The following is a 6,666-nucleotide window of genomic DNA, read 5'->3' on the forward strand; positions in this document are numbered from 1 at the left end:
CGCCTACTTGCATTTCGGCCTGCGAGGAGTAAGCCTCGCCGCTCGTAATGCCTGCAGCACGGAAGATGCATCGTTCAGAAAAAAACTTTACACAAACTTTGTTCTATGATTTAGTCGATGTTATGCGCAACGGGGAAAACTTCTCTATCAGAACATACCAGTTTCGTATGAGAAACCTTGCGAAAGAAGCATGATTAGTGATGTCCCATGTATCTAAGTTAATTACTTCTAAATATAGCGTACCTTCAGCTAGTTTGTTTGGGAAACATCGGATTCCACTATTGCAATTTATTTTACTTCAAAGTCAGATTCGTGTTTTAATAACATAGTAGTCAACTGATAGTACTTGCAAGAAGTTCTTCTTGTTCACTAACATACTTAAATTCCCCTTCACAGGCTTACGTTTATCTAATTACTTTGGTGTTAATTACTTAATGTTTTCCTTGTCGAGTTATCCACCAGTCACACACACAATTTTGTTTTAGCCAAACGTATGGAAGAAGATAACTAAACAGATTACCAACTTCAGAAGCGAATTTATCTAAAGGATACTGAGAGATTTATGTTTGACATTCATAATAATGGATCGTAGAACTCCGAAACATTGACATATACGAATGACTTATGAATATTCAAACTTGACGAAAGAGAAAACATTGTTATAATTAGTAGTTATATTCAAATATAAAATTTTTGATACCACTGGCATATTATTATGCTTTAATTTGTATAACTAGCGAGTAAACGGAGTTGAGGCAGGCAAACCATTGTCTGGTCATGGTGCAGTTGGACGCAATTTAGCTCAGTGACATTATAACATAGGTTAAGGGCTGTTCCCAAAATAATAATCTAAGTGCTCTTTCAGACATAACGGAATAAATGTATTAAGTAAAAATGGCCTTAAAGATCAAAAACCATATAGTTACTTAGACTGGTAACGACGACCACACACAGTATAAAGTTAAGCACTAGTGAAGGAAGATATACTGGCTCGACTATAGCATTTGTTGGAATTTCACTATTTCCTTTAAATAAACCAACTGTCGTCGAGACGATGGTAATTATATTCGACTTCGCCAAAGTACTTAACGAAAGGTCAACTCAACCACTACGGATTACCAACCTAGTCATACCTGCAGTTTCCACAAAGCGACGTACATAAAGAAGTTCGGGACATTAAACTTTAAACAGTTTATAACTCCGAACGATGAAAATTTCATCCTTCCTTAGCTTCGTACAACTAGCAGGAAATTATCTCACTTTCGCTGCAATGAACATGGTAGTAGTCCTTGTGGTGAAGAAATATAAAAAAAATTGTCGCTGCTCCAAAAGGGTACATTCTCTTAGACATCCTTTCGTTAGTTCATTTCGCTTTCTTTTTTTTTCTCCCTGAACTACTCACCGTCCGATTGAACCTCTCTCGATATAAAAAGTAATATTATCCTTCTTCACTACCTAGAATATTCCTATTCAAATTTTCCTCTATTAAAGTTTTATATTTAACAATAAACACGACGAAACGAACGATTTCTTATAATTTATTTATTGTATGAAAATGATTAAGTTCTAGTAGCTTCTAGATCTCTCGCGAATCTCCTCCCCCGGAAGCTGCTTTTCTTCTCTCACAGACTGTCTAAAGCACTACTCTTTTATTCCTTTTCTTCTTTTATCTTTGGGCTCTGAAACTTTGCATTAACTCAACGCAATAAAATAATATATTGCTATATAAATTGGCTACATTAACTAAATAGAAAAACGAATTATTATATTTTACCAATAGTTAAGATTACACGTAAATACACTATAAAATCATATTGAGAAGAGCGTAATGACTTAATAATAGTCTCCTCTCATCGTGGTTAGAATGTTTTGCGAACCTCGATACGTGAGTCAAACTCTCTAGCATCTTTCAAAAGAGCAGTTTACAATTTATTGTTATGGAAGCAGTGTTGAATGGTCACAGAGACAGAAGAGCCAAGAGAGAACCCCGTCAGGAAATAAAATTAAACATTTATTATATATTGTAACATTATGTATTATAACGTAGCACTATAAAATTTATGTTGTGTGTGTGTCTGTTCTTGTATTTTTCTTCCTTTCTAACTTATTTGCTATTAGAAACGATATTCTCTGAATTTTGAATTTTGTATCATGTTTAGATGGTAGATAAGGCTTCTTATAGCCTTAAACTCGACATGTCAAACAAGTCGAAATAAATAAATAAATATTTCAGTGCAGATATTTGTATAATTCCTTCGTATTTTTGTTCCCATATGCAATATATACATACAAATGTTGTGTTGGATTTTCAAAGTCAATTTGCAGGAAAACTTAGGGTGATTAGAAGAAACGGACTTCATTTTCGGAATCAGCGAGTCAAGAAATCATTAAATTCATCTATCAAAACGAAAACTTTTAGATTGTTTTCATTTGCAGCCCTGTGTAATCGGTGACGAACCTTATATTAGTAATCTTACAATAATTCTACCAATTGATCCTTCCAATCTAACATAGTAGTTTTAAAACAATATTACACAGATGTTATAATACTTGTTCAGATTGGATATAACTATTATAAATATATACAAAGAAACTATCCATTTGCAACCAACATACATACAGCAGTTAATCTATTGAAACGAAGTCCCTAGACCACTTGCATGGTGTCTCAATTGTAAAGCATTCAGCCCAAGATTCTCTGGAAAGAAGTTTAATTGTATTACATCGCTTCTCACCATCTCTAAAAGCTTCTTATTGGAAGAAATTTTGTGATCATATAATGATAAACATCAGAAAGATATAAACATAACCATCTTTCATTTCTCCTGTTCACCTTTTCATCTTGATCGTTTCACTCTCTCTCTCAACCTTTTCTTTTTCTTTTTTTTTTATTTCGAAAAGAATCCAGATCATGGGAAGAGATTTCCGCATGTTTGCCCTTGTTTAGTAATTGCTTTACTCAAAGAACCTGTTGTCTTTCGCTGTGCGATGGCATAAACTTCTGTTGTTTCATTACATACGAATTGTATCGAATGACCTTATGTATCACAGTGTAAATTGTGCTTTCGAATACTTTCAGATTTTCGACAATGACTCTCATGGACTTTCCAGGCTTAGCATCAATAACATTCTAGATGTGATTTACGAACTATGATGTTCTCATACTGTCAGAATGTGATGTTTAGATTTTGTTGTTATTATTTTCGCTTGGCTTTATGTGGCACTCCACCATCGTAAGCTTCTAATTTCTTCTGATCTTCGGACACAAATGACCTTGTGATTTTTTAAAAATGCAATCTCAAAATTGTTGTGCTGCCTTCGTATTGCAACAATCACATATCTCTTTTCATTTCTTCTGTTAACTTATGGCATGCCTTTGGCGCTCTGAAAAGATAAAAGAAGAACTGTTAGTACTCATATGACTGCAAACTCACAATTACATGTTCTCATAGAGCTTACGTTCCCTGTAATTAGTGCTAAAAGAAAAATAATTGACTAGTAAATAAGATTTGAGTTCCTGTTATACTACATATTAAATTAACTATGATTCACAACAGTGGTTTCCAGTCTAGTGGTGATGACCGAGCAAGAGTGATGCAAGCTACTGAGACACATTCGTAATTATAAATATTACGAATTGAAACAAAGAGGTGTTAAATTAAAAATCGTACACTTACCAAATAACTAATCAGTAAGCACTATGATTTCATTAAGAACAAAGCTACAACGAAATTAATACTGCACTTCACTTGTATACAGAAGTCTTGTAGACAATTATAAATTCGTAAAAATATTGATAATAATAATAATAATAATAATAATAATTATTATTATTATTATTATTATTATTAGTAGTAGTAGTAGTAGTAGTAGTAGTAGTAGTAGTAGTAGTAGTAGTAGTAGTAGTAGCCGTAGTGGTATTGAAATTCGTTAATTCATTACTGTATGTGATACGACAGAAGGAATCAGAGAAAAGTACATATTATTTGCTAGCGGAAAGGAGGGACCCTTAACTAAACAGAGTTTAAGAAAGGAGGCATGACGCATGTATAGAAGATCAGGAACGCCAGGTAAACAAGGGTAGGAACCACTTATGTAAAAAAAATATTTTAATGTTATTAGAAACAAATGTAATAAAATAACTATTATATTAGTAGCATAATAAACGTCTTGTTTTCTCTCTCTAGTTCTCCAATAGAAACAAGATGCTTTTGGAGTGGAATTAGCAGGTGAATTCAACAAGTTTGAAGAAACTACTTACTTCGAAAATTTAGGTCTACTGATATTAATGAAAAGCGAATTTATTCCTTTCTGAGCATTTACGGAAACAAAATTTGTGGTTTCCTAATTTTACAAAATTACAGTAAATTAAATTTTTTGCCAAATAATTTGTTGAAATACAATCGAGTAATTAAGGTCTTAATAATCTGGTTTAAATCTCGTAAATTGAATGTTAATATTTGACTTATGTAATGGTTGTGCTCTATGACAAATAAATGCCCAGACCTGTGTCCATACTTATTTCTAAAATTAGATGAACCTTTTTGTTTTTAGTTTTGCATCAACCTTAGAAGGAATAAAAAACATCTTACCCAACCAATAAGAATTAGACATGGAAAAATGTTTTTCGAAGGAGATGGACTACGACAAGGATTTTATCCCGTCATTCGGCTAGAAAGCTGAAAAGTCTGTCAAACTACTTTATGATGAGACGCAAGCTACCAGGATCTCGTTATAGTGAAATGCAAACCTTAACCTTTCATTCAAACAGGTTTAGTGAAATTAAACAATATTGCTCTAAAGAGACTGCCTCCTCGCTTTGGAATTAAAATGGTCTTTAGTTGTACGTCTTCATATGAGCTTTACGCTAAAAAATGTTTATCAAATTTAAAAAAATACACAGCATATGACAAGAACATGTCAATAACGCTAACGACTGACATCTCCGTAATATTCGGTATGGAGATCGTCAAGATTTCTGTAGCAACGGAACAACTATTAACACCATTTTGAATGACTTGCCAATAGAACCCAGTTTCTTCTAAAATTTCTGTTCTATTTCTTTCCGCTTAAGGCCGAGGGTACGACGTAGAAGCGTTTGTAAATGATACTACAGTTGGCCATAGATGAGCCCGGTTAAGGTCCGTAAATAGTAAGAATACGCTTTCAACAGTCAAAGGTAATCCCGCAAACTATTTGGTTACACACAATCCCTAGGACTAGTAGAGCCAAAAGGAAACAAACATTATTATGAGAAAAATGTTTACATGAAATCATATTTTAAGTAACTCTTATTTCCAACATTCGACAAGTCACAAACATCTGAGGGGATCTTATCATTGGTGAAGAAAAGGCGGGTTTGTTAAACTTGCCAGTTCTGTCTTGAGGTTTCTGTTGCTGATGTTTCCTCCCAGGGACACCATTGGTGTTCCTCACTAATTATAAATTTCCCTTGTTTTCACCAATTCTCTCCTTCTCGAAACTAATCCTACTAGGTCTTTGTTCGTCGAGGAACACCTCACGAAAGAGAATAAGTTATGCTTTTACATACGCAAGAACAAATTGATCTCTTGTGTGTCGACTAGTGGCCGCTACTGCAACTGACCCAACTGACGATCGCATTTTGAAGACTCCAGTCGCTTACTTGCCAAACATTGAACGATTAATAAAATAGGAAGTATTGACTGTTCTTTTTTTTCGAAAACAGCCAGTTACAACAACTACCGGACTATGAATATGAAACACGAAACAAATCTAAAAAAGGTAATGAACGGAATGATGAAGGCGAAAGAAACTGTAAACTTAAACAGATAAGAAACAGTTTTCGGAAAGAATAATATGATAGGCGTTCTGTTATGACAAAGGATCGCTGGACTTTATGATAACATTTTCTTCGGTTTTATATACCATACAATAAAATGATTTTAAATATTCCCCACTGCACATTATATTTCAATGGTAGTTGAAAACAAGTGAAAAATAATACGACAAAAGGAAAAACCAAAAGTGAAGGCCAAAAGAATGAATACCTTATTTCCTATAGACCTTGAAAAAGAATCTGTGGTCGTCGGTAGTATAGTGGTTAGTATCTCCGCCTGTCATGGGGTGACCGGGATTCGATTCCCCGCCGGCAATGAAAAAATTTTGTCAATGTATAATAATGAAAGGAATTTGTGATAAACAAATATCAGCTGGTTAATGCAACATATGAGTGAGAAATATAAGTTATGCAGCATAACTGAGTATCTTTGCATGATACCAATCCTATTTCGTACATTTCCTCTCGTATTTTTGAAACCTAGTAAACAATTGGCAATACAGTGTTTACATTCTGTAGAAAAAAACAACAGAAAATAATGTTTCGTGCACCTAGAAATATATTTGTAATTCTTACTATGTTAACCAAATCCGCCAAAGTATAACAGATGAACTATCGAAACTTGAACATAATATAAGCAATGCTAATCACAAAGGAAACTTCGTACGTAAGACGGAATATTATAACCTATAATTACTACCTAATTTAAATACACTCTCGAAATAATTCTTGAAGTTCTAGTATACACGAGGCTGCTAAAGAAACATGTTCGATTTCTTCTTGCTAGGCTTAAGATGTATATCGAAGAAATAGAGAATAGTAAATCATGAAAAACCAAGAAATGCCTC

The 6,666-nt window shown here is 33.6% G+C and overlaps 1 protein-coding gene across 1 annotated transcript in view; it reads left to right on the plus strand.

Annotated features, from left to right (window-relative positions):
• Positions 1-4,513, plus strand: part of LOC145662061 (uncharacterized) — a 43,613-nt gene extending 39,100 nt beyond the window's left edge. Inside the window, exon 4 of the mRNA XM_081727395.1 lies at positions 4,188-4,513. The gene's annotated coding sequence lies outside the window, so the exon portion shown is untranslated. The remainder of the gene's footprint in view (positions 1-4,187) is intronic.
• The last annotated feature ends 2,153 nt before the right edge of the window (positions 4,514-6,666 follow it).

This window comes from Thermobia domestica, chromosome 10 (assembly GCF_964235325.1).
Source record: "Thermobia domestica chromosome 10, izTheDome1.hap1.1, whole genome shotgun sequence".
Taxonomy (NCBI): Eukaryota; Metazoa; Arthropoda; class Insecta; order Zygentoma; family Lepismatidae; genus Thermobia; species Thermobia domestica.